This window comes from Lissotriton vulgaris, chromosome 7 (genome assembly GCF_964263255.1).
Source record: "Lissotriton vulgaris chromosome 7, aLisVul1.2, whole genome shotgun sequence".
Classification (NCBI taxonomy): domain Eukaryota; kingdom Metazoa; phylum Chordata; class Amphibia; order Caudata; family Salamandridae; genus Lissotriton; species Lissotriton vulgaris.
Window position 1 is genome coordinate 1,751,465,101 of NC_141695.1, and position 9,995 is coordinate 1,751,475,095.

At 44.9% G+C, this 9,995-nt stretch overlaps 1 long non-coding RNA gene across 1 annotated transcript; it reads left to right on the forward strand.

The window, feature by feature from the left end:
• The first annotated feature begins 1,483 nt into the window (after positions 1–1,483).
• On the forward strand, positions 1,484–7,586 carry LOC147706569 (uncharacterized). Its single transcript, XR_015297666.1, has 2 exons — positions 1,484–4,054; positions 4,103–7,586. It is a non-coding gene; the product is annotated as an uncharacterized LOC147706569 (long non-coding RNA).
• Positions 7,587–9,995: the final 2,409 nt, after the last annotated feature.

Sequence of the window (9,995 nt, forward strand, 5' to 3'; positions counted from 1 at the left end):
GCTCTTTTTGGTGGATGCGGTTTGTAACTGGCCTCCGCGCCTCTTTCTGTGGTGTGGTCTAGGAGTTAGGCAGATTCCATGTTGGATTCTGCACATTGTCCCGATTCTGATCTGCCGCTGCCGCTCTGAGTCTGAGCATGGAGTGCGTTATTGTAAATGGACATTTCCCCTGCGCCGCAGAACCACCTCCTCGCTGTAGGAGTTCAGGAAAGGGCTCCAGACCTCGCTGTTCGACTGAGCAGTCTATTCCCAAGTGACCGGCAGCCTCAGCACCTTGAGACCCTCACAGTTGATTTGTGGTGCTATAAAAGTAACTATCATTGATTGATTGGTGGCTCTGCGCTCTAACCTCTGGATGTGAGATGAAGCCACTGTGGAGTTCAATGACACACTTATTGGTACATAAGAGTCATTGCAAGAAGGTTTCCATATCCAGTGTAGCACCTAGGGGGATTCAAAAGGTGTGGAATCTGCAGTTAGCGTATCCAACAGAAAGAGCTTTACCCAAGGTAAGTAACTTGTACATCTGGAACCACTCAGCTGTAGAGTGTATTACAGATGGATCTTAGCTCATTCCCTCACTGCCCACGGCTGGGCAGACCTCACGAGCACTCCTTACAGTAATGCAGGCAGGTCCTGCCTGGACTGCACAGACATAGCCATTTCTAGTGTAGTGCAGACAGTGTCTTGGTGGGCCACCCAGTACTGGCACTCCTTCCTGTGGAAGTGATGTGCCCTGGATGTGCAACAAGCTCCTGACAATCCACCTGTCCTTGGGTTACATTCCTCCTTATCCTGAGGCTCCCAGTACCTAACTGATGGTGAACCATTTGGAAGGTCCCATACACCCTGCTTTGTAAGTTCTGAGTACCTTATGCTGAGCCTGGAGCAATTATCTGTAATAGTTAGGTCCTGTTACAATGATGGGCCCTTCAGAAAAGAGCTGCAAGCCCATTTGTCTTAAACAAAGTCTTCTCGGTGCAGTCAGACGAGCAATAAAAGCTTTGCAAATTATTACATTTGCAGCATGCTGCACAGACTGTTCCTTTGCGTGGCTACTCGAGCTCTGTCGATGGAGTTGTAGCTAAATGTAGGATGAGCTGGTTGCACGTCAACAGTCCTGTGTCCCGGGTAGTGATGCACAAGAGCGGCCAAATATTACTGACCGATTTGTTGGGCTTGGTTCAACCCCGGCAGGAAAGGAGACTGCTGTAGTTTAAACTGACAAAAAATGAAACTTGCAATAGACACTTGTTGAATCTAACAGTACAGTGTCCCAATCCTCTGCGGCTTTTTTTGTCAGTAAGCAAAGGTGACTTTTTTCAAAGAGTGAATGGCTCTGCTTTCAGTAAGGAAACACTCATTTTGTGGGTAGAAAGGTCTCTTGTTTTCAGAAAATAGAGATCCTTGTATTTAGCAAAACAGTTTCAGAGAATACTTGTCCATTTTTAGAAAGTATCAGCTAACGTTTGCAACAAGTAATGGTCTCCTGGAGAATTAAGGTCTGTTTTTGTCAGTTATGTTATGTTAAGATAGCTTGTAGAGCGCACAGCTACCCCAGCAACGGTGCGTCCCGGCGCTGACCAACAGTAACACCAATACCTCAGAGAATCCCACACAAAAAAAGGCAGGAAAGTAATAGAGGAAGGCTTACTGCGAGAACAAATAGGCCTTTATCGCTTTTCGAGAGGTCAAGTAATTATCCATGCTCCAGATGTGAGACGGAAGGTCATTCCAGAGCTTGGTAGCCATAACGCGAAACGAGCAGCCGCCAGCACGGGCCCTCTTCACACGTGGTATAGAAACCAAGTGTTTACCGGCAGAGCGCAGATGACGCCGGGGAGTGTAAAACGAAAGCAGACCAGATATTATACCAGAAGTGGGAGATTTCAGTGTAACAGTCTCTGTTTTTAGAGAATGAAGGTATCTGTTTTCAGAAGTAACAGTCTGTGTTTTCTGTGAAAAAGGTCTGTTTAGCACGTAAAGGAGTCAGTAAGTTAAGTTCTCTGTTTTCAGAGACTAGTACTCTGTTTCGCATGTATCGATTTAGGTTTTTAGTATGTTTTGGTGTCCTTTGTCGAATGCCCATGTTACACTGCTCCTGCATGGGACTGATTGAAGAATGTGGCCTTTGTGAGAGGGTGTATATCAGAACATTACGTTTTTTAAACCATTACAGATTCTGAGCCAAATGGCCTAACAAAAAGTATACATACACATACGTGAGTAGGTTCAAAGGGTGGTTTCATGAAACATTTTCAAATGACCTCCGGCTAAGTGATTACCATTTATATTCCTTATATGGAAATGTATTTTGAGCTAGTAAACATAAAATATGGCATGTTTTAGGTCGTCCTGGGTTATGTTGGACACCCCCACCCTTCACAATCCATCATTATAGCCTTGTCTCCACTGTTGCAGAACAATCTCGACAACCTTTCTTTCCCAGGTCAGTTAGTCTGGGACTAGTGGTTCGACACCATTCCCTGTTTCAGGCACGGCTTGCAGAAACCTTCTGTAGACGGACCAAGCAAAGAATCTTCTCATGGCTTCCCCACACATATTACATCAGACTTAAAAACCTTTGGTGAGCAGTTCAATTTCTAGATATTTAAACCATATAGCCATCTTTGTCCTCTGTGGGAGAGTTCACAAACATCAAAACAGTCTTCGCCTTTGGGGAAGATCTTTGGCGTGCAGAGCTTGTTCACCTGAGCCTGTGCTTATTTAGAGGATGTTTGAATGTATGGTCATCAGTGGTGCTTTCTGTTTTTAATGCCTTCTAAGAACCTGTTATTGAAAGTTTTTCTAGTTTCATCCATGTTTCAGACAGTCCTTAAGCTGTTTGACTGAGCTCACTGTGCTTTATTCGCTAATGGCTTACACTGTAACGCACTGCTCTGGCAAGGTGTCTGTGTATACATAATGCCTCTAGGGAATGGGCCATTTAAAGAGAGAAGCTCACATTCCCTCAGGTCAGCACATCTGCTGTCCCTGCTTTAGATTTGTCCTACATTTTGGGGCAGGATTGAGGCTGCCCGATTATTGTTGCTTTGAATAAAGCTACTGCGGTGTTCTAATGAATGTTGGGAAACAGGCCTCTTATCAGGTCTCGAGCATGCCTTGATTCTGCAACTTTAGCTTCTATATGTAGCTTCTGTTATTACCTCTTAGAGACAGACGAGGCATCTTGGACCTCTTCAGAAGTTTTTACATCCTCTGATCAGACCAGAACTTTTCTTTCAAGTCCTTGAATTCTTCAGTTGGCTATCGGCTAACAGAACAGAGGCTTGGGAGGGAAAGGTACTGGTTGAAAGCCTTCCCAATCCTAAACTACTCTGAATGTAAACGTTCTCTATCCCTTCTCACTGGGGACATCCAAGCAAACACATTTCTTCCGATCTTTCTCCTGCAGCTAGAACAATTGTGTACAAGACTTGTTGAAGCCAAGGATGGTGAACCAAAGGTGTCCAGAAAGGCGAGTGTGTATACTGATTCACACAAAACGTTTTGGTTTTAGTGAAGAAGGGTTCGTGCAGTGAGAGGAAGAGGAAACGTGGAATAGTAGTTCAGTTTACTTGAACAAAGGGAGCTGATGAGGTAAACAGAGTAGAAAATTAAAGGGCTTATGAATTATAAAGGGGTCCAGAGTAAGAATCTAGTTGCTAGCACTTCCCAGCCCAGCCGCTAGACAGCAGATTTTTGCACGCAATGTGAATCTAGAAAGGCTTCAAGTCTCAAAACCATTATTACAAGTAACTGGTTTCTTCTCCCAGTGATATTTTGACAAAGTATGGGGGTGGGTTATCTACTGCAATGAGGGCAGGGGTGTTTTTCACCATGAACAGTCTTGGAGAGGGCACTGGACAGTTTCTGGTCTCCGCTAATTCACATCAAAATTAAGTATAAGACACATGTTGCAGAAACAGTGAGTACAGCAATCACTTTGGCCATCATATGGGGGACTGGGCAGGCAGCTAAAGGTTGCATGGACCATACTTGAGAAAGCAGAACCTAGACACACATAGAGCGCAATTTGTAATGTGACTGGCAGGCCACAAGCTTGCAGACACAGCTAGAGTGATGTGTAATGTGACTGCAGGCCACAAACTTCACTTAAATATCACCACTTTGCCTAGCAGGCAAATTGAAGGCTCCTCGAGGAATGTGCCTTTTTGGTCCCCTTACTTCTGCTGGTAACAAACCATGTTCTCAACAATACACACTGGTAAAATGTAGCTCTTAGAATGTGGGTGTCAGTTCGGCACAACGTTAGGTATTGCCGTTTCTAAATTTCTTTTAAACCAGACTTTCTCTTCCAGTTTTTTCATACATTGTTCCAATCCAGCAAAAAAATCTCCTGATGAAAACTAAAATGTTTCTGTAATATTTAGAATAAAACCGGCTTACATGGTGACACTTTCTCTCTTGGCAATGTGAAACTCTGTTACTCAAATCCTTGGATATGTCATCATATATACTCTTTTGTACTAAAAGGTTCTCTTACAGACTCTGAGATTACAAGAAGCACCTAAAGATATTTCAAGAAGTAAAGCTACGGTGCTACTGGGCAACAAACCTCTTGCTGAAATTGGCGAGTTTGCTATCAAGTCATCGGCCATATGTTCTACAGAGCCTGGTGTTTAGTCCCAGATTAGAGCACGTGTACCCAAGGGTTCCCTCCCTTAGTGCACCCCAGTAATCTGTTCAAGTTTGACTTTTTCAGCTGCAGTTCTCTGTTCAGGCATACCTCATTATGCTATACAGAACTTTACCTTCCCCGGTCCTCATGTGGAGAAGTACGCAACCTACCTAATTCTCATTATTGTTATCCTATACATTGCTATTCTCAGCCCTCCATCCCATCCTTTGTTAAAGCGGAGGAGTGGCACCTTCCTGTCAGTGCTACTGAGAATAAACTAAGGCACCGCTGAGAGGGCAGAGACTTTGTTAACCTTTGTGGCATTGCTCAGCGTAATGCCTACAGCGGTCACAGAGTGTACAAAAGACAGTGTTTGGAGGTCCTTGCCAATATTTGGTACAGGCTTCCCTCTTGGTTGACTTGCAGGCACAACTTCAGCTATAAAGATGTTTCCGTGTTAAAATGACTTCACTTGGTCCGTGAATTCTGTTGGCATCTTGGCTTGTTGAAAATGAAAAGTAGCAGCTGTCAAAAGAAAGAGAAAGCTGAAGTAAAAGTATTTTGTGACGCATTAATACAGGCAGGAAGATGTGCATCTTCTTTGCTTGGCCATCCCCTTCGTCTCTCGTATGCCAGGCTCTACACCTTATGTCCTCACAGTGGTTCTTGAAGGACTGCCCTGGAAGCACACAGTCACTGTATCGGAGCACACTTTCATAGTTTGGCTTCCAGTCATGTATGCAAGGCTCTACACCTTATGTACTCATTGTGGCTTTTGAAGGTGTGCCCTACAAGCACGCAGCCACTGTGTCGAAGCTTTCACCTAGGGGAGGGGATCACAGTGACTCTTGAAGGTGTGCCCTGGAAACATGCAGTCAGAGCTGAAACCTAGAGAAGGGGATCACGGTGGCTCTTGGAGAAGTTCCCTGGGAGCAGGCAGTCACTTTCTCGGTGCTGGTACCCAGAGAAGGGGACACAATATTCAATCAGTTTTGCACCTTAACTTTAGCCCTGTATTATTCCTATAGACATGATGTAAAGCAGAGAGCGGAGCTCCTAGATCTTTTTCCACCCTTTAGTATTCTGGAGAGCTTGAAATGGAACACCATTGGCTCTCCTTACCAGTCAGAACTAGAGGAGGCTCTTTTGGCCCTTTGCAATGCTCATCCACTGCAGCTGTGATCAGGGATCGCAGATATTAGCGCAAACCTTTCATGTGAATGACATTTTCTAGATTGTTCTGGCATTTACAGAAATAAAGTTTCAACTTGGACATCTTCAGAATTCTATATATTTCTTCAAGAACAGTCAATTGTTATGCATCACATGTCCACTCAGAAGCTATCTTTGTATTTATGAAGAGAGAAATATCTGGAATATAAATGTCCAATGTTTCAATCCCCACCGAAGAGCATTAAGGTGATTGCAGAAGGACAAAGAAGAATAACTTGTTTTAAAATTTATGGTATTGTCTGTCCTAAAGATGGACAATTTAAAGGGGAATAAACTTCATCCAGGCCTATTCTTTGGTGCTCAACTAGCCGAGAAGGCTGTATATTCTTCTACAAAGTCCTTGTCCACTGCTTGTATTAAAACACTTCTCGACCCAGGGTTAATATATAATATAGAGGTATATGTGTAAAGTGCTTGTATTTTGTCCAGAGATCGACTTCTCCGCTTTGCCTTAGATGGCAGTTAGGTGTGATGGTTCATTCTGCAAAGATTCTGCAGTGCATCTTCTGAGTTCGGTGTGCCTTCGGTTGTGGCATATGGCCGATATCCTCTTACATTTTTATGAGATATACTGTGTGGCGTAGGTAGAAAAGAACTCCCTCCAAGAAGAATTCAGAATTAATGTTTAGTTATTATCTGAAGCCCTCCCTTGCTAGGGTCTTGACTTAGGGACGTATGTTGACTCTATCAATGGAGCACTTGCTTTTTTCCTGCCCAGTAGAGCTAAGAGCTGTGCCTACTGTTATGATGGTCTAACACAGCCTATGCAGCGTACTCTGAAAGTGAACCATGTGATGTGCTGCCTGCTGCAAAGATAAACCACCGAATGTGCCAATTGTTGCAGAATTGAACCCTTCCATTTTTCAACTGCCTATGATGTGAGCCCTTGGGATGTTTTCTCGTACCTGTAGAGATAAGCCATACAATGTGTTACCTGCTGTAGTGGGAGACTAAGGCACACTGCGGGGAGGACTTGGACTGTGCCACCTGCTGCTGAGGTGAACTATGGGATGAGCTGCCAGGATTGTTCCACCAGCAATTTTACTGACGCATCAAAACCTTGGTATTGTCAAGCCTTTCTCATAGGATACCGACATATAGGGTTGTATGATGACCATCTCAAGGGACAATATTGTTCTAGAGACTCAGAAGCTCACATAAGAAAACCAGGTTTTTTGATGTCACCCATGTGACAAATACTGTAAGGGCCAGACGCCTATACAGTTATTTCGCCCTTGAAACAAGTTCAAATGTTAGGATGTTTGTGATGGTGTTGTGCCGGGATAGTGCCACTCATGACACACCACTATCATTAGCCCTGCTCAGACATGAGGTGGTGGAGAATGATGTCTGTGCAATAAAGTAGGTATGAGGTTGGGTAGGCTGGTGCCTGCCAAGACCTGGGTGGACGTGCTTGTGCAAGATGTAGTATAAGAAGCTGCCTGGTATGAGAGAAGCAGGCCAGTGCAGGGAATTAAGCTAGTAGGCATGAAGGGAGCAAGATATTGCTAGATAAAGCTGTCCCAGGTTTTAGGCCGCCATATTCAGTCTGCATTTGTGGGATCTTTTTTCTTTTAATTTTGAACTCAAAACTAGTTGCAACAGACTCTAGCCTGAACAAAACATGTTGACCATGTGCAATATTTCTTATTGTAATAAAATTGTTTAAATAAGTAATAAAAAACAATTATTAAAAGCTGTTTAACACCAATATAGTGTGGTGGTGGTATATCTGTGGTATGGCGGGTGTGTTATGGAGAAGCAGTAAATCCCCCTCACTCACTTAACCTGGCTAAAGCAGTATTTGGGAAAAAGGGATCATTTTGTTAGTGCAGTCTGACGACAACAACAAACACAATGTGCACACAAATACAATACTCATATGTCTTGACTTCCTTCTGTTCTCTTGTTGGTGCCCTGCCAACTGGAGGCCAGGTTAAGTGTTGGTTTGTATCTATTAATTTAGGCCTTGCATGCTTGTACACTGCACACACGTCTGCCGAGCCAAGCACTAGTTCCCACACACATGCACAACCATCAAAAAGTTTGTATTGCATCCTGCTTCCTAGACCCTTTCATTGCCAATGCAGCAACATAACCCAGTGTTCTTTGGGTCTTTCAATGTTCGAGGCATGTGGGCTGCTGAATTCATATCGTAGCATAGATCGCCGCCTAGTGTTGGGTCCGGATGTTTGCACCTTGTTGTCTTGGAAGAGTCTTCGAAGTATCACGAGATAGGTGACTCCTCCCCTGGACTACAGTGCACATGGGCATCTTCTCCATCGTCAGATTGTTTTTCTCCGCCATTGGGTTCGGATGCACTTCGACAATCCTCCAACTTCGGTACCGATGTTTTCCAAATTTCTAAGGCCAAAAACCTTATACTTGTGACGGTATTGTTTCCGCTCTGTATCCCTCGACTCGACAACCCTTTCCATCTATCTCTGGTAGTTGACGCGGGCCGTTGGGCCTTTTCGGCGCCACGTGGGCCTCCTGCCGATGGAAAGGACCCCGTTTAAAAGATGCCCACAATGTCGATCCAAGTTTCCACATAGCGATAAGCATACAGTATGCAACAGGTGCCTATCTCCGGAGCACAACGAAGAAAACTGTCCAGCTTGTGCTCAGTTCCGGTCGAAGAAAACTATCCGGAACCAAAGGGCTGCTCGACAAAAGATGCAGCGACAGGCACCATAACCGGATAACATTTTCGACGACTAACATGAACTCCCGGAGGCAGCGGACTCCGACCTAGAACTAGTCACAGTAGAAGACCAGTCAGACTCTGTTGCAGAGATCCCACCGGGGCAAACCGTGAGTACCAAAAGCCCTACCCTGCCTCCACCTCCAGACAAGGCTCCGGTCAAAGCATCGCCTAAAAGCCTTAGCCGCGAATGAAACACCGCTTTAGAAGCCCCGCCTTCCGGGTTGGCTCCAAAGACCATACCAAAGCCTTCCGTTACCCCGGACCAAGCAAAACACTTCCCAAAAAGGATGTCCACTCAAAACGGCTGCAGGGCCGAGAACGGGCGCCAACACCAAAAAACTCGTCGATCCGAAAAAGGCTGTCCAGCCAAAAAAGGTTGTCGATCCGAAAAAGACCTTAGACCCAAAGAAGGTCGTCGATCCAAAGATCACTGTCGACCCACAGAAGGTTGTTGGTCCGAAGAAGACCGTCGACCCGAAAAAGGTCATCGACCCGAAAAAGGGAATCGACCCATAGAAGCCGAAGACTGCCGCCGAGCCGAACAAAGCCGTCGAACCGAAAAAGGCTGTCAAACTGAAAAAAGTCGTCGAGCGAAAAAGGCTGTCGAACCGAAGAAGGTCGTCAAGTCAAACAAGGCCGTAGAGCCGAAAAGAGCTGTCAAGCCGACAAAGGACGTCGAGCCGAAAAAAGCTCCACAAAAAAATAAGAACAAGCAAGCAACCGATCCAAAAACATCGGCGCCAACGCACGGACAGTGGAAGAAGAACTTTTCCATCCTGATCCAGTGAACCTAGACCAAAATAGACTGTATATAGAACCTGATACAGGACATATATCAGTTTCAAATAAGAACAAGAGAAGATTGGACACTGAATCACCTTCTCCTGTTCCTCCTAAGAAAAAGGACTTTGGGGCATACCCTTCTAGACCTTTTACACCTCCTCCTTTCACTCCTAACATGCCTTATGTTCCATATTCTCTTACACCTCCACACTATGATGACATAGAAGACATGGGTGAAGATCCTCAGCAGGACTTTATAGACCCTGATGATCAAGGAAACCAGGATGTCACATGGGACGATCAGAATGACCCTGATGACCCATATGATACACATCCCATACCAGATACCTCGCCATAACCCACAACGCCGTCTCCTACTGACAACACTGTCGCTTTTAACCAGCTAGTAGACAGGGCAGCTCAGTATCATGGCGTAAACATGCACACTGACCCTATAGAGGAGGATTTCCAACATCGGAGAAGAGTGTATGTATACCTCTATGCTAAAGGGAGTATTGAAACACGCACCAGACATCTTTAAAGACCCAGCCAGGGCGCAAGTACTCAATCCAAGAATCGAAAAGAAATACAAACCAGCCCCTACAGACCCCTCTTATATCAAGTCTCACC